At 46.3% G+C, this 18,224-nt stretch overlaps 1 pseudogene across 1 annotated transcript in view; it reads left to right on the forward strand.

Moving 5' to 3' along the window:
- The first annotated feature begins 1,336 nt into the window (after positions 1–1,336).
- LOC311248246 (dynein regulatory complex protein 11-like) overlaps positions 1,337–18,224 on the forward strand; it is a 35,292-nt pseudogene continuing 18,404 nt past the window's right edge. Inside the window, exons 1-7 of the transcript in view lie at positions 1,337–1,489; positions 3,935–4,146; positions 4,741–4,938; positions 10,408–10,735; positions 13,433–13,555; positions 14,089–14,277; positions 14,531–14,602. The product of the transcript in view is annotated as a dynein regulatory complex protein 11-like (transcript). The remainder of the gene's footprint in view (positions 1,490–3,934; positions 4,147–4,740; positions 4,939–10,407; positions 10,736–13,432; positions 13,556–14,088; positions 14,278–14,530; positions 14,603–18,224) is intronic.

An 18,224-nucleotide genomic window follows, 5' to 3' on the forward strand; every position in this document is an offset into this window, starting at 1 on the left:
AGAGGAGATCCGGTACAAGAATCGCGTTCGTTGGTTGACTTTTTTTATTACATTGGATGCCATTTTGTCACAGGAAAGATTAGCCTCTAGGATGGAACCCAGGTAGGTAATTTCATCTTTCCTTGTGATAATATTGTCACCCACTGTAACCGAGAAGCCGTCGGTCTTGCTGAGTTTGTTATTTGAACCGAAGAGAATGGACTCTGTTTTGCCCATGTGTAATGATAGTTTGTTGTCGGCGAGCCATATGCAGATTTTGCCTAGTTCCGAGCTGAGGGCTTTTTCAACCTGTAACTTGTTCTTGTCAGAGACCAGCAGGGCTGAGTCGTCCGCGAACAGGAACAAGTTGCAGTCACAAGCTGACGACATGTCATTTGCATAAATTAGGAATAGTAGCGGTCTTAGTATGCTTCCTTGTGGACCACCGACGAACCAGAGCACCAGTGGTCCAGCTGCTCTTGCCGTGAAACACTTTTAGTATATATTGTTTGGTAGTTTAATATAATGTCTAATCCGCCCGGGCCAATGGGCCGGTAGATGGGCAAAAAGAATTGGGTCTTGCCCTTGGGCCGGATTAGTTTTCTTTACATGTATGTTTGTTTGTTTATTTGTGTGTCCGTTTCCCCCCCACCATAACACCAACCCATGTACAAGGTACCTCTCTCAGACGTGAACACGGGCAGGCTTAGTGTGCCATTATCATATGGATGCCGTGATTATGCACAGTTTGCACAAGTTGAATCACAGAGTGGTAGGATATCTGTTTACTTCATTGTGAGAAGTTTGACATCCCTTTTTATACAGTTCTTGACGTGGTATTTATTGATGTGTGATAAAGTTTCCTTCATTGTGTGAAGTGCTATTTATTAACAATCGATATCGTATGAAGTGCTATTTATTGACAATTGATCGTATGACATGCTATTTATTGACAATTGATATTACTCTCCTTCATTGTGTGAAGTGTCACCAGGTTGCTGTGAATAAAACCCTGCCCGGTCAAGACTGATTGGGGTTCCTGAGCATGAGGTTGAAGTGGGCTTATAATAATGTTGTCCACTCCTTTTTATGTAATAAATATTATGGTTAAATGAACCTACACTCTTGTGTCTTTCTTAAAGCTAGGAACTTAGCGGGTGTAACATTTGGCGTAGTCAGTAGTCCTAGCTAAGTAAGCATTTATCTTTTCATGGGGGAAGCGGATTACATGTTTTTTTCCTTATTTTTGAGCACGTGAAACGGCAAGAGCAGCGGTGGGCCAGGGCCACGCAGCAGAGAGGATCCAGGGCCATTGTGGTCTTCTCATCAGTTCTCATAGGCCATGGAGCCAGACGCGATGGCGCAGCGCATACAGGAGTTGGAGCAGGAGTTGCAGAGACTGCAGCCAGACGTTCAACCAGGAGCTTCGAGCAGCACTGGGGACAATGTGGAGCCAGCTGCAGAGGCTCAAGGGGGAACACGGTTGGTGTACATCCAGCAGAGTGAAAAGGTACCCAAATTCTCGGGCAATCTGGATAACGCAGACTCGCCTACCCTGGAAGAATGGATTGAACTGATTGAGAACCATATCCAGTTAAAATCGTCTGAAAAAGAAAAAGCTAATTGTGTGTATAACCATTTAGAAGGGGCGGCCCGGGTAGAGGTTAAATATCTTCCCAAACAAGAGAGAGAGACTGTTGGTGGAATAATTCAGATATTGAGAGAAGTGTATGGATGTTCACACTCTCTAATCTCTCTTCAGCGCAGGTTTTTTAACCGCAAACAACGTGAGGGGGAGTCATTGTTGGACTATTCCCATGCCCTTATGTCCCAAATGGATCAGATTGTTCAAACAGACGCACAGGCTAAGCCTAAGTCCCAAAGAGACCTGCGTGACCAATTTTGTGAGGGGGTCAAGGACCATGGTTTGAGTATAAGATTACGAGACAAAATTTGTGTGAACCCTAATTGGAAAATTAGGGATGTACGGAGGGAGGCTGTTGAGTGGACAGCGCAGTGTGAAAAACGGTCATTTAAAAAGGATAATCACTCCCCTCCATTTTCGAATGAAGTCCAGGCACAAGTGTCCTGCGAGCCAATTGAAAATAAATCAAGTTATTCTGAACTGAAAGCCCTCATTGAGGCTCAACAGAGACAATTGGATGTGCTAATGAAAGCATTGCAGCCCTTCAAACAGGAAGGTGGGGCTCAACCTCCATCTAGATTTAGAAGAGCTCCTGCTCCTGATGGAAAGCCTATCTGTTTTCGGTGTGATCAAAGGGGCCATATAGCACGTTACTGCACTGCAGCTCTCCCAAAAACATCCCAGCCCAAAAAGGGACCAGGCCAAGCAGAGGGACGAGAGCCCACTACTACCGAGCAAAGTCATATAAACCCTGAGACTAAGCTTGATTCAGGACGAAATCCATCTGTTATGTCGACACTTGTGAGTGAATGTCCAGTAGTGGAGGTTAAGATGGGGGAAATTGTGGTTCCATCATTATTGGATACTGGGTCCATGGTCACAACGATGACTGAGAGTTTTTTTTAAGAACATTTTGGTCACCTCACCGATGCTCAGTTACGTGAGTGTGCATGGTTAGATCTTCGGGCAGGAAATGGTCTAGAGCTGCCATACCTGGGTTATTTGGAGTTGGACATCACGATTTTGGGAAAATGTATCACGGGCAGGGGTGTCCTGGTAGTCAGAGATACAGATGACCCTCAAATGCAGCATAAAAAAAGGTTAACCCCGGGAGTACTGGGTATGAATGTAATCAAAGGGTTTTATCAGGAGTTGTTTGTACAGTCTGGCTCTAGTCTTTTTGAGGATCCTAGAGTGACAGAGGCCCCGGAATGGAGACGAGCCCTTAGACACTGCCAAGTGGAGGAGACCATGGCCAATTCCCCTGAGCCCTTCAGAGTCAGAGTGAGAGGTAAGCGGCCATTTTGTGTAGCTGCCGGTACATTAATAATGGTCCCTGTAACATGTCCTAAGGTCCATTCACAGCAGCACATGGAATTATTGGTGGAGCCATTACGGCCAGGTGAGGGGGTACTTCCAGAAGGGCTGTTGGTTTCACCTGCCCTAGTGACAGCTGAAGCAGGGATAACATATGTACCAATCACTAATGTGGGCTACTCTGATGTTTGGCTAACCCCACGCAGGGTCATCGCTACGGTGAGCATGGTAACTATAGTATCAGAACCAGCTCCTCAGGTTGAGTTTCGCAGGGATGTGATTAACAATGAGTGCACAGCATCTGTGTCCCTTCCAGGAACTGAAGCTGGGGGGGGGGCTGACTGGGTTTTGCCTAATTCTTTTGAGGGATTAGATGCATCTGAGCAACAACAAGCGGCAGCTTTGATTAATAAATATAACAGTCTGTTTGCAAAAAGTGAAGCTGATTTGGGCTGTACCAATCTGATTCAGCATGAGATCCCCCTGCTAGATGATGCTCCTGTACGGCAGCCGTACCGTCGCATCATCCCGTCTCAATATGATATGGTGAGGGCCCACATAAAACAACTGCTGGACAGCCAGATCATCAGAGAGAGTTGTAGCCCTTATGCATCACCCATTGTCATGGTACAGAAGAAAGACGGCGGAAACCGAATGTGTGTAGACTATCGTCGCCTCAATGCTAAGACTAGGAAAGATGCGTTCCCTTTGCCACGGATTGAGGAGTCATTAGATGGACTGGTGGGAGCTAAATGGTTTTCAACTCTGGACTTAGCCAGTGGCTACAACCAAGTGGAGGTTGTGGAAAAGGATAGGGCAAAGACGGCATTCTGTACTCCATTCGGTCTATTCGAATTTAATAGGATGTCATTTGGATTGTGCAATGCTCCTAGCACTTTTCAACGCCTTATGGAGCGCATGTTCGGAGATTGCCGTTATCAGTCTGTTTTACTGTACCTTGATGATGTGATTGTGTTCTCTTCCTCTGTTCAGCAGCACATAGAGAGGCTGGAGGAAGTTTTCTCTCGGCTACAGAAGCAGGGGCTCAAGGTAAAGGGTTCTAAATGCCATTTCTTTCAGAGGCAAGTGAAATATCTGGGCCATGTAGTTTCGGCTGAGGGAGTGGCAACAGACCCGGACAAGGTAGCAATTGTGAAGGAGTGGCGGACCCCCACTAATCTGGCCGAGCTCAAATCTTTCCTGGGGTTTGCTAGTTACTATCGGCGCTTTATAGCTGGGTTTGCAAAGATGGCTGCTCCTTTAAATCATGCAGCAGCACAATTGTCCCCAGGCATAAAAAAGGGTAAGACTCCCAGGAAGCCACTGGCCCCGGTCTGGACACCAGAGTGTGAAGAGAATTTTGGCCAGATAAAGACGGCGCTGATCTCTGCACCAGTGTTGGCCTATGCAGATTTTCATAGGCCATTTGTGTTACAGATTGATGCTAGTCATGCGGGGTTGGGGGCAGTACTTTGCCAGGAACATGGAGGGAAGCTCAGGCCTGTCGCTTATGCTAGTAGGGCACTTAAACCTACAGAAAAGAACATGCAGAACTATAGCTCTATGAAACTAGAGTTTCTTGCTCTTAAGTGGGCAGTGTCGGAGAAATTCAGAGGGTATCTGTTAGGGGGTTCCTGCACTGTATATACAGATAACAACCCACTTACCCACCTAGACACAGCTAAACTTGGTGCAGTAGAGCAACGATGGGCAGGCGAGCTGGCTCCATTTAACCTTACTTTAAAATATCGTCCTGGGACTAGGAATGGTAATGCGGATGCCTTGTCTCGCCGGTACAGGGAGCCCAGTACGACTGAGGCCTCGGAGGAGGAAGATGTCTGGGAGGAAGGGCTCTTTGGCATCCAGTCTGACATTTCTGTGCTTCCAGGTTGTTCCAAGGAGAGCCTAGCCGTGTTGCAAGAACAAGATCCAGTTATTGGACCACTGTTGGCCTGTTGGAGAAAAGCCAGGCCACCCGATGCAAAGGAGAGGGAGAGGTTTGGCCAGGGTACCAAGGAGCTTGCACGCCAATGGGGGCGCCTGAGAGAGGAAGGGACAGTGCTGTATCGACAGTGTAAATCTCCTGATGGTGGTAAGGAGATCTATCAGCTTGTACTACCACAGTGTTTACATAAAGATGTGCTCACTCAGCTGCATGATAATCATGGGCATCAGGGGGTGGAGCGGACGTTGCAGCTTGCGCGTTCGCGGTGTTACTGGCCAAATATGTACAGGGATGTCGAGAAATGGTGTCTGCAGTGTGGGAGATGTGTGTTGGCTAAAGCTGTACAGCCAAAAATTAAACCAGTTATGGGCAGTCTACAGGCCTCTAGGCCAGTGGTTCCCAACCTTTTTTGAGTACTGTACCACCAAAGCATTTCAAGCCAACCAAAAGTACCACCTACTACGCAATCAATCGTGGTGATGCCCAGGATGTATAATTAATAAATTAATAGTCTATATATTGTGGCAGACCGGCTGTGTGTGTGTGTGTGTGTGTGTGTGTGTGCGTGTGTGTGTGTGTGTAGCTAAGGTGAAACCTGGGAGTGGAAGAAGGAGAGAAGTGATGAGGAGAGATAGAGAAGAGGAGATTTTTGTCTTTGTGACCCAATGCGACAATTAATGTGACACTTTTTTTTTTTTGATCCACTTTTTCTCCCATTTTTCTATATTTTCTCCCATCCCAATTTCGTATCATCCAATTCAACCCTCCCCTGTCACGAACGCTGTTTCTTGCCTCCCACAAGCCGGCTGCAGTGAGGACTAAGTCATACATAGCACAAGTCCCCTCCGGTACTTGAGGTAACAGCAGTCGCATCTTTTCACCTGCGCAGCTCGATCTCTCAGTGTTCGAGGAGTAACGCGTGGGAGGCTCACGCTGCCCCCGACACTTCCTGATTCTACTGCGCAGGCGCACCAACCGACTTGTAGGAGTCGCTTGTTCACAACGTTCGATCCCCACCCTTCAGTTTTTCCCTCCCCGTAATACGGCCAATGTGTATTACTGCGGACGACCAGCCAAACTGAAAAACAGTGTGGAGAGCTGGATTCGAACACGCGAATCCTAGCGTCTCCACACTGGTGGCGAGTGCCTTAGACCACTACACCACCTAGCCGCCCTAATTAATGTGACACTTAAATCATATATTCAATCATAACTAATCATATAAATTATAATAGCCATTGTTTAAAGACTAAAAAAAAGTTAGTAACTCACCAATTAATGTGACACTTGAGCCTGTCATACAAGCTAAGAACAGTTGTGTCTTTACCTTGAAGAGAGAGATTCAGCTGGTTGAGTTTGCTGAAAATGTCAGAGAGGTTTCCCAGCCGAGCTACCCAGTCTGTGTCGTCGAACATCGCCACAAGGGGGTGTGTGTGCTCAGACAGAAATGCCCTCACTTCATTGCGCAGCTCGAACAGCTGCTCGCTGTAACGTCTTCCCTCGGGATAACCGTCGGTGTGAAGCAGGAGCTGTTTATGTTCTGAGTCTGACCCACCGTCTTCACAAAGTGACTGAAACAGTCTATGATTCAAAGGCCTGGACTGTATGAAGTTGATCACTTTTACGGCATCATTCAAAACATAATTTAACTCTGGACGCCGTCTGTGCACACATGAGCAGTATTTCCAATCCAGCTTGTGTTGAGAGAAAAAATTGTCAATAACGTTAAAAACGTCCAGTCCAGTAGTTCTCCCCGTGAGTTTCTTGCAAAACAGAATGTGCTCGTTCATCTCCAAAGTGTCTTTGTAACGCACAAACGCAATCAGTTGTGCTTCCCCACTGACATCCGTCTATTCATCCAACTGCAAAGCGAACATAATTTATATGCTTTACATTGTTTCTGGATGAACCATCTCGACTCAGCCATTGATCCATAATGATTTTTATCTCAATAAACACCAGCGCTTCAATGAATACCTGACAGCTGACAGACAGTCCGGCGCCGGCGGGCGGGAAGCTGAACTCAGCGCCAATAATAATATAATTATAGCCAGCAAATGATTACTTAATTTGAATGCCCCCAATTTTGGTTACATTATTACAGATTATGCATTATTCATTATGTGGGTACAGTTTTCCTGTACAATTTCTAATAATTTTTTTATTTTTTTTTTACTTTTCAAAATCTTTTCACGTACCACCTGGGGACCACCCACGTACCACTAGTGGTACGCGTACCACCGGTTGGGAAACACTGCTCTAGGCCACATGAAATCCTGGCTATAGATTTCACCATGTTGGAACTAGCTTCAAATGGAAGAGAAAATGTGCTGGTCTTAACAGATGTGTTTTCCAAATACACCCAGGCCATTCCCACTAAAGATCAGCGGGCCAGTACCGTAGCTGATGTTCTGGTTAAACAGTGGTTTAATTTGTTTGGTCCTCCTGAACGTATCCATTCAGATCAAGGAAGAAACTTTGAGAGTGGGTTGGTCAGGCAGTTATGCAAGGTCTACAAGATTCGCAAGTCTCGTACTACCCCTTACCACCCTCAGGGAAATGGTCAGTGTGAAAGATATAATCGCACATTACATGATTTGTTGCGCGCACTGCCCCCAGACCAGAAGAGATATTGGCCGCGGCACCTTCCTCAGTTAACCTATGCCTAGAACACCACCGTGCATCAGTCCACTGGCATGACTCCCTACTTTTTAATGTTTGGCCGGGAGCCCCGACTCCCTGTGGATTTTTTGCTAGGGGAGGGGTTAGAGGAGGCAGAGCAGGGTCTAGAGGACTGGGTAAAGGAGCACCAGGAGTCACTGGAGGGAGCGTATAGCCATGTACGACAGCGCCTGGCTACAAGGAGAGAGTACAGAGATAAGAAACAGGAAGAGCAAGTGAGAGATCCATTTATAGGGGAGGGAGACCTTGTATATGTCCGTAACCATGGGGTGAAGGGTCGTAACAAGATTCAGGATGTCTGGGAACCGACCCCTTACCGGGTGGTACAGTGCCCCGCAGAACGTGGTGTAGTCTACTCCATCACCCCTGCAGTTCAGGATGGTCCGGTACGGCATGTCCACCGGACTGAGATGAGAGGTATGCCCATAGGTGGGTTGAGGCCTGATACAGGCCATGATTTGGGGGAAGAGCAGGAGGAGCAGGGGGATGGAGGAGACAATGGGGTGGAGGATACAGATGTTACATTGACCGAAGGACGGCCGTTGGAGTCATATAGTGAGGGGTCAATGTCAGAATCCGAGCTTGGTCCAGAGGATGATGTGTTGGAAGGAGGGGATGGTGACTTGGAGACATATTTCCCAGTGGTGGTGGAAGGCCTCAGGAAGTCTAATAGGAGTACTGCAGGCAAACACGATAATCCGTTTAGACTCCCTAAATCTGCAGTTTAAGGTTTTCCCCAAGTAGTAGATTGTATTGGTATATCGTCGGGACGCCGATACATTTGGAGGGGGTGTATGTGACGGGTGGCATTAATGAGAAAGGAGGAGGGGCCTCAATGAGCCAGGTTCCGTTATAGGGGGCTACCTGCGGGAGGAACGTTAGTTGGAATTGTTTGTTGCGGCCGGTGCAGTGAGGTAGGTGCACACCTCACTCCGGAATGCAGGAACAAGCATTACACGCTAAGATCACTTGCCTGGTTCCCAGCGGGATTGAAAGTAGTCGGTAGGATTATAGGACCACCGACGAACCAGAGCACCAGTGGTCCAGCTGCTCTTGCCGTGAAACACTTTTAGTATATATTGTTTGGTAGTTTAATATAATGTCTAATCCGCCCGGGCCAATGGGCCGGTAGATGGGCAAAAAGAATTGGGTCTTGCCCTAGGGCCGGATTAGTTTTCTTTACATGTATGTTTGTTTGTTTATTTGTGTGTCCGTTTCCCCCCCACCATAACACCAACCCATGTACAAGGTACCTCTCTCAGACGTGAACACGGGCAGGCTTAGTGTGCCATTATCATATGGATGCCGTGATTATGCACAGTTTGCACAAGTTGAATCAGGATGGTAGGATATCTGTTTACTTCATTGTGAGAAGTTTGACATCCCTTTTTATACAGTTCTTGACGTGGTATTTATTGATGTGTGATAAAGTTTCCTTCATTTTGTGAAGTGCTATTTATTAACAATCGATATCGTATGAAGTGCTATTTATTGACAATTGATCGTATGACATGCTATTTATTGACAATTGATATTACTCTCCTTCATTGTGTGAAGTGTCACCAGGTTGCTGTGAATAAAACCCTGCCCGGTCAAGACTGATTGGGGTTCCTGAGCATGAGGTTGAAGTGGGCTTATAATAATGTTGTCCACTCCTTTTATGTAATAAATATTATGGTTAAATTAACCTACACTCTTGTGTCTTTCTTAAAGCTAAGAACTTAGCGGGTGTAACATATATATTTAGATTCTAGTGTTTATTGTAACCATATTTATTGTAATGTATAATATAACTGATATTCAGGTCATATTACAGACCCTCATCTGCACCTTTGATCACACTGCCTACTTGCTCATATGCTTATATTCAGAGTTAATTATATTGTTTACACTGCCTATTTTTACCTTTCTACTGTACTATAATATTTATTGCCTGTATTTATGTCTTACTATTACCATGCCGGGCAGCGTGTCTTTTACCAACAAACTTGCAGTTCCGTGTTCGGGTTCTGCGATCTGATTGGCCACTGACGTACGCTCTCTCTACGCCCAAACAGCGCGTTACGCTAGTTCTGCCTCTAACCTCTAACAGCCTGCAGCCTGCTAGCATTATCGATTTCATATCAATCGAAATAACGTATTGTTTTCATCTCTCTATATTAACATGATTCCATCAACACAACATAAATGTTCAAAACACGACAAGACAGTTTGCATCACTTCCCACGGTTCTCTGCACTTATTCTACCGGTAGTGCGGTAGTTGTTGCCACGGTATTGGGTCTTTGGGTGACCAGACCACCGCCCCGCGAGACTTATTTCCTGTGCGCCTAAAATTCTACCTGGTCTCGTCCCATGGGGCTCGCAGGACGGTGGTCTGGGGCTCGCGGGACGTGGTCTGGGGCTCGCGGGGCGGTGGTCTGGGGCTCGCAGGACGGTCCACACACCGCTATCAGTGTTCTTCTTCCCCGCCAATGAAGTATTCACCCAAAGACCCAATACCGTGGCAACAACTACCGCACTACCGGTAGAATAAGTGCAGAGAACCGTGCGAAGTGATGCAAACTGTCTTGTCGTGTTTTGAACATTTATGTTATGAAATCGATAATGCTAGCAGGCTGCAGGCTGTTAGAGGTTAGAGGCAGAACTAGCGTAACGCGCTGTTTGGGCGTAGAGAGAGCGTACGTCAGTGGCCAATCAGATCGCAGAACCCGAGCGCGGAACTGCAAGTTTGTTGCCCATACCTGTACCCCCCCCCCCGCCCCCATACTGCTATAATGCCTAAATTCCCCCAAGGGGATCAGTAAAGGAATATCTGATCTCATCTTATCTCTTTCCAGTGCGTACAACAAGCAATGGGCAGAAGCCCAAGTGGAGCTGAGCAGTCTGCTGACTCAGGAGCTCCCTGTCGAGCCCCCTCGTCCAGAAAAGGACCGGGTGGTGTTCGTCCAGCGCGTGGCCACCCTCTACGTACGTTACATTCAAATCTTCCGGCAGCTGGAGGAGGCCTACGACCAGGTGGTCCACCCCCAGAAGAGACGCGTGATCCGGGGGGTCCTGGAGGGCGTGATGGGGAGAGTGCTGGAGCTCAAGCACGAGATGGTGGAGAAAGAGTTCTCGGAGTACCACTACCTGGATGATGTGGTCCAGGATCTGAAACTCACACCTGTGAGTCTCAGCAGTCAATAATAATAATACACTTTATTTGTATAGCACCTTTCATACAAGAAGTGCTTCACAGCAGTAAAAAAAAGACATAGGCAAAAATGTGCACAAAATTGGCAGATCAAGAGCAATGCATGTGTGACCCGTGTGATCTCGCTCTGCATTGTGTTTCGATTCGACCCCTGTTAAGGGATCGCCCTGAGTGGGAGTTGAACCCCGGCCTCGCGCGCCGCGGGCGGCATCACAGACCACCGTACCAAGAGGTGAATTCACGTTTTTTTTTTTTTTTTTTTTTGTCTTTTCCCCCTCCATTTTCCTCCGATTTTCTCCCATCCCAATGTTAGTCGTATGCCAATTCCCAGTCCCTTCCTGGTCGCTGCGCACTTACCCCCCACAGTCAGATCATCTGGGAGAGTGGAGGCTACCACGTGCTTCCTCCGACACACGTCCAGCCAATCACCGCTTCTTTTCACCTGGCAGCGCGGATTCTCATTGAGAGGGCATAGCGTGTGGGAGGACCACACTATCCCCCTCAAGTCCAATCCGCGCTTAGCAGGCGCCCCGACCGAACTGTAGGAGTCGCTGTTTACAACGACCCGGACCCACCCCGCCAGCTTCTCCCACCCTCTAATACAGCCAATTGTATTGGTGCAGACGGCCAGCCAAGCTGGTGACAACCCCGGAGCTGTGAGCTGGATTCGAACAGGCGAATCCAGCTCACAGCTCCGGGGTTGTCACCAGCTTGGCTGGCCGTCTGCACTAATACAATTGGCTGTATTAGAGGGTGGGAGAAGCTGGCGGGGTGGGTCCGGGTCGTTGTAAACAGCGACTCCTACAATCTCCGCTCGGCCACCTAACCGCCTGAGGTGAATTCACTTCTAAGTACTGGGTCTGGATGCCTCTGGGGAGTGAGTTTACTTGCAGTACCGCTTAACGTCCACAGCCACTTCACTATACAAGTCCCTCGTGACTGTGGATAGACATGCGGTACCTCCGTTACACATGAAGTGCAGACATAAAACAAGTATACAATGAGCATAAAATAGACAGCAGCAAAATAGACAAATTCAAGGTAAGGCATAGAACATTAAATCACATAGTTTTTCACATTAGGATCTAACATCTTAATAGGCCTCTTTGTTTATGGTTTAATTATCACTGATAGGCCTACTCATAATATAGACAATTACATTAAAAAAAAATTTAATTATGTTTTTGGTAGATTTTTATTTGTTTGTACTACCGGGCAGTCCGGTAGAGGGAGAGAGAGAGGAAGAACGGGAGACAGAGCGGGGGGAAGACATTCGGCAAAGGACGCCGGGTCCGGGATTTGAACCCCAGTCAGCCGCTTTGCGATGCAGTGCGTTACATGGGTCGCCACTTGGGTGCACAACAATTAACATTTTTAATAAAAGAGTAAAATATAATAGACAAGAGTAAAATAGTGCAGTGCAATAAAATAGTTAGTAAAATAGAATAGACAGAATAAAATAATGCAATAGTGCAGTGCCCACGCTTTACAGAACAGTTTAAACAATTACAATTACTGTTTAAACAGTTTAAAACCCAGTCTTTCATAGTTTAAAACCTGATCTACTTACAGTATTTCCTCCTGTTTGATACCCACACAGTTTAAAACCTGACAGTCTTTCTTGCTTGATACCCACACAGCCCAAAACCTGACAGTCTTTCCTCCTGTTTGATACCAGATAGTCTCCTGTTTGATACCCACACAGTTTAACAATCAACATAAATATTTAATTTAATTTAAACCTTTATTTAAACTCGAAAGGCAACTGAGGTTTCCCTCATTTACAGTCACGTCGAGTGTACATACAGAAATAAGCAAAGAAAAGGGCATATAAAATCACACAGCACATAAAATCATAACAATAAGACAACACGGCGAGTAAGGATAAAAGTAGTAAGGATAACAAATCTATTAAAACACATACAACTTGATTGACAAAGGTTGGAGATCAAGGTTTTAAACTCTGCACCAGAGGGGAGAATCTCAAGCTTTAAGGACTGTTGGAGTTCATTCCATGAGCTAGGGGCATCATAGCAAAATGCATATTTACCCTGTTTACGAGCAAACTGGACCTTAAGGACCAGCCAGTCACTAGAATGGGATCCATAGGTACCAACATTCCATTCCAATAATGATTTTGTATAAGGAGGTAGCTTACCAAAAATGGCCTTAAAAATGAACAAATACCAGTGTTTTTTTGCGCCTCTCCATCAGAGAGGACCAACCAACCTTCTTATAAAGGACACAGGGATGAGTGTTGTATCTATCATTATCTGTATGTCATGTATGTCATATATGTTATGATGAATTGAAAATGGGGGACCCTGATGTAAACAAGACGAAAGCCTTTCTCTGGTCTGCATCCCCTTAACAATTGTATTGTACCCATTCTGCAATCTGTTAATACAATTTTAAATCAATCAATCAATTAGTGATGAATCTGAGGGCAGAATAATATACAGAGTCCAGGGATTTAAATATCATAAAGGTGCTGTCTTGGGGGCAGAAGTGACCAGCAGTCCCCGTTCACTTAACATACTTCATAACCAGGCAGGGACTGTAAAGGTTGGCTCATGGTAATGCCCTTCCCCAAAAAAGAAGGAATGCTATATAGATTCTTCAATCGCCACGAAACCATGAGAGCTGTTGTCTTTGATTTCCCCTTATAGGCAGACATAGAGATCCCTATCCCTCGCTATTTCATCAGTGAACGCAGCGAAATGCTACAGGAGCGAAGGGCGATGTTAAAGGACATCCTCAACAGGATGGAAGGTACTCCAGAGAGACCCCAAGTGAGTTCTACACTGGCTACAGTTCAGTCGAGGGAAAAAACAACATACTGTACTTGATCATGTTATTTACTATTTACTTGGTCATTCATTCAAAAATAAGATTACAGTATTTTTACAGTATAATCTACATCAGGGGTTCTCAAATTTCTTTTTATACCACACCCCCATTTTATTTAGGATTCTTTTTGGCGACCCCACACTTAAGGTATCGTGTCATTTCAATGTGGAATTAAGGAATATCAAAATAAAAGCACATGTTGTTGACTTTGATCATGCATATTTATTAGACAATTATATTACAGCACTATGTTATCAATACAAATTTATAAAACGAGGCATATTTAGCCAAAATATGTTGCCAGAACATACAAAAATATATAAAAAAATGTATTTCTTGTATTAAAGAAAATTACTTGCCAATGCGCTGTCACCTACCCACGACCCCACTTTGGGTCGCGACCCGTAGTTTGAGAACCACTGATCTACATATTACTACAGTATCAGTTTACCACTTCTTCTATTGTCCCTGTCAGTCTGTAGCATTAACAATGGACCTGGAGGAGGCGGTTAGGATCATCCAGGTAGCAGAGAGAGCTCGCCAGGGGCGCACCAGGGCCATGTTCATGAAGGAGATCCACAGGGGAAAGGAGAGGCAGAGCTGGGACCGTGACAGGGATCTGGGGGCAGCTGCTATTGACTCGGCTGTGGTCTGCATCCAGAAGGTACTGTGTGCACCGTGCTCATCAGGGGGGGTAGTGTAGCTACATCACTATGTACATTACCCCTCCCTCCCCCCCTCCCCCCCTCCCTCCCTCCCTCCCTCCCTCCCTCCCTCCCTCCCTCCCTCCCTCCCTCCCTCCCTCCCTCCCTCGCTAGATACAGATAATCACATGGTTTCATAGACATGAGCTCTGAGATGTACAACTTCTCATTGTACGAGATACAAATGATGACAAATGAAGACTTCATTCTCAGGTGTGGAAAGGCTACATACAGAGGAAGAGGACCTTAAAGGAACGTGAGGAAGAGCTGATATTTCTGGGCATGGTGAGTTAAACAGACGTGACGCTGGTTGTCTCTGGTGAGTTAAACAGACGTGACACTGGTTGTCTCTGGTGAGTTAAACAGACGTGACACTGGTTGTCTCTGGTGAGTTAAACAGACGTGACACTGGTTGTGTCTGGTGAGTTAAACAGACGTGACACTGGTTGTGTCTGGTGAGTTAAACAGACGTGACACTGGTTGTGTCTGGTGAGTTAAACAGACGTGACACTGGTTGTGTCTGGTGAGTTAAACAGACGTGACACTGGTTGTCTCTGGTGAGTTAAACAGACGTGACACTGGTTGTGTCTGGTGAGTTAAACAGACGTGACACTGGTTGTGTCTGGTGAGTTAAACAGACGTGACACTGGTTGTGTCTGGTGAGTTAAACAGACGTGACACTGGTTGTCTCTGGTGAGTTAAACAGACGTGACACTGGTTGTCTCTGGTGAGTTAAACAGACGTGACACTGGTTGTGTCTGGTGAGTTAAACAGACGTGACACTGGTTGTCTCTGGTGAGTTAAACAGACATGACACTGGTTGTCTCTAGTGAGTTAAACAGACGTGACACTGGTTGTGTCTGGTGAGTTAAACAGACGTGACACTGGTTGTCTCTGGTGAGTTAAACAGACGTGACACTGGTTGTCTCTGGTGAGTTAAACAGACGTGACACTGGTTGTCTCTGGTGAGTTAAACAGACGTGACACTGGTTGTGTCTGGTGAGTTAAACAGACGTGACACTGGTTGTGTCTGGTGAGTTAAACAGACGTGACACTGGTTGTGTCTGGTGAGTTAAACAGACGTGACACTGGTTGTGTCTGGTGAGTTAAACAGACGTGACACTGGTTGTCTCTGGTGAGTTAAACAGACGTGACACTGGTTGTGTCTGGTGAGTTAAACAGACATAACACTGGTTGTCTCTGGTGAGTTAAACAGACATGACACTGGTTGTGTCTGGTGAGTTAAACAGACGTGACACTGGTTGTGTCTGGTGAGTTAAACAGACGTGACACTGGTTGTCTCTGGTGAGTTAAACAGACATGACACTGGTTGTGTCTGGTGAGTTAAACAGACGTGACACTGGTTGTCTCTGGTGAGTTAAACAGACGTGACACTGGTTGTCTCTGGTGAGTTAAACAGACGTGACGCTGGTTGTGTCTGGTGAGTTAAACAGACGTGACGCTGGTTGTGTCTGGTGAGTTAAACAGACGTGACACTGGTTGTGTCTGGTGAGTTAAACAGACGTGACGCTGGTTGTGTCTGGTGAGTTAAACAGACGTGACACTGGTTGTCTCTGGTGAGTTAAACAGACGTGACACTGGTTGTGTCTGGTGAGTTAAACAGACGTGACACTGGTTGTGTCTGGTGAGTTAAACAGACATGACACTGGTTGTGTCTGGTGAGTTAAACAGACGTGACGCTGGTTGTGTCTGGTGAGTTAAACAGACGTGACACTGGTTGTCTCTGGTGAGTTAAACAGACGTGATACTGGTTGTGTCTGGTGAGTTAAACAGACGTGACACTGGTTGTGTCTGGTGAGTTAAACAGACATGACACTGGTTGTGTCTGGTGAGTTAAACAGACGTGACACTGGTTGTCTCTGGTGAGTTAAACAGACGTGACACTGGTTGTGTCTGGTGAGTTAAACAGACACAACACTGGTTGTCTCTGGTGAGTTAAACAGACATGACACTGGTTGTCTCTGGTGAGTTAAACAGACGTGACACTGGTTGTCTCTGGTGAGTTAAACAGACATGACACTGGTTGTGTCTGGTGAGTTAAACAGACGTGACGCTGGTTGTGTCTGGTGAGTTAAACAGACGTGACACTGGTTGTGTCTGGTGAGTTAAACAGACGTGACACTGGTTGTCTCTGGTGAGTTAAACAGACGTGACACTGGTTGTGTCTGGTGAGTTAAACAGACGTGACGCTGGTTGTCTCTGGTGAGTTAAACAGACGTGACACTGGTTGTCTCTGGTGAGTTAAACAGACGTGACACTGGTTGTCTCTGGTGAGTTAAACAGACGTGACGCTGGTTGTGTCTGGTGAGTTAAACAGACGTGACACTGGTTGTCTCTGGTGAGTTAAACAGACGTGACGCTGGTTGTGTCTGGTGAGTTAAACAGACGTGACGCTGGTTGTCTCTGGTGAGTTAAACAGACATGACGCTGGTTGTCTCTGGTGAGTTAAACAGACGTGACACTGGTTGTCTCTGGTGAGTTAAACAGACATGACACTGGTTGTCTCTGGTGAGTTAAACAGACGTGACACTAGTTGTGTCTGGTGAGTTAAACAGACGTGACACTGGTTGTCTCTGGTGAGTTAAACAGACGTGACACTGGTTGTCTCTGGTGAGTTAAACAGACATGACACTGGTTGTCTCTGGTGAGTTAAACAGACGTGACACTAGTTGTGTCTGGTGAGTTAAACAGACGTGACACTGGTTGTCTCTGGTGAGTTAAACAGACATGACACTGGTTGTCTCTGGTGAGTTAAACAGACATTACACTGGTTGTGTCTGGTGAGTTAAACAGACGTGACACTGGTTGTGTCTGGTGAGTTAAACAGACGTGACGCTGGTTGTCTCTGGTGAGTTAAACAGACGTGACGCTGGTTGTGTCTGGTGAGTTAAACAGACATGACACTGGTTGTCTCTGGTGAGTTAAACAGACGTGACACTGGTTGTGTCTGGTGAGTTAAACAGACGTGACGCTGGTTGTCTCTGGTGAGTTAAACAGACATGACACTGGTTGTCTCTGGTGAGTTAAACAGACGTGACACTGGTTGTCTCTGGTGAGTTAAACAGACATGACACTGGTTGTGTCTGGTGAGTTAAACAGACGTGACACTGGTTGTCTCTGGTGAGTTAAACAGACGTGACACTGGTTGTGTCTGGTGAGTTAAACAGACGTGACGCTGGTTGTCTCTGGTGAGTTAAACAGACATGACACTGGTTGTCTCTGGTGAGTTAAACAGACGTGACACTGGTTGTGTCTGGTGAGTTAAACAGACGTGACACTGGTTGTGTCTGGTGAGTTAAACAGACGTGACACTGGTTGTGTCTGGTGAGTTAAACAGACGTGACACTGGTTGTGTCTGGTGAGTTAAACAGACGTGACACTGGTTGTCTCTGGTGAGTTAAACAGACGTGACACTGGTTGTGTCTGGTGAGTTAAACAGACGTGACGCTGGTTGTCTCTGGTGAGTTAAACAGACGTGACGCTGGTTGTCTCTGGTGAGTTAAACAGACGTGACACTGGTTGTGTCTGGTGAGTTAAACAGACGTGACACTGGTTGTCTCTGGTGAGTTAAACAGACGTGACACTGGTTGTCTCTGGTGAGTTAAACAGACGTGACACTGGTTGTCTCTGGTGAGTTAAACAGACGTGACACTGGTTGTGTCTGGTGAGTTAAACAGACATGACACTGGTTGTGTCTGGTGAGTTAAACAGACGTGACGCTGGTTGTGTCTGGTGAGTTAAACAGACGTGACACTGGTTGTCTCTGGTGAGTTAAACAGACATGACACTGGTTGTGTCTGGTGAGTTAAACAGACATGACACTGGTTGTCTCTGGTGAGTTAAACAGACGTGACACTGGTTGTGTCTGGTGAGTTAAACAGACATG

This window comes from Notolepis coatsorum (genome assembly GCF_963971535.1).
Source record: "Notolepis coatsorum genome assembly, contig: SCAFFOLD_818, whole genome shotgun sequence".
Classification (NCBI taxonomy): Eukaryota; Metazoa; Chordata; class Actinopteri; order Aulopiformes; family Paralepididae; genus Notolepis; species Notolepis coatsorum.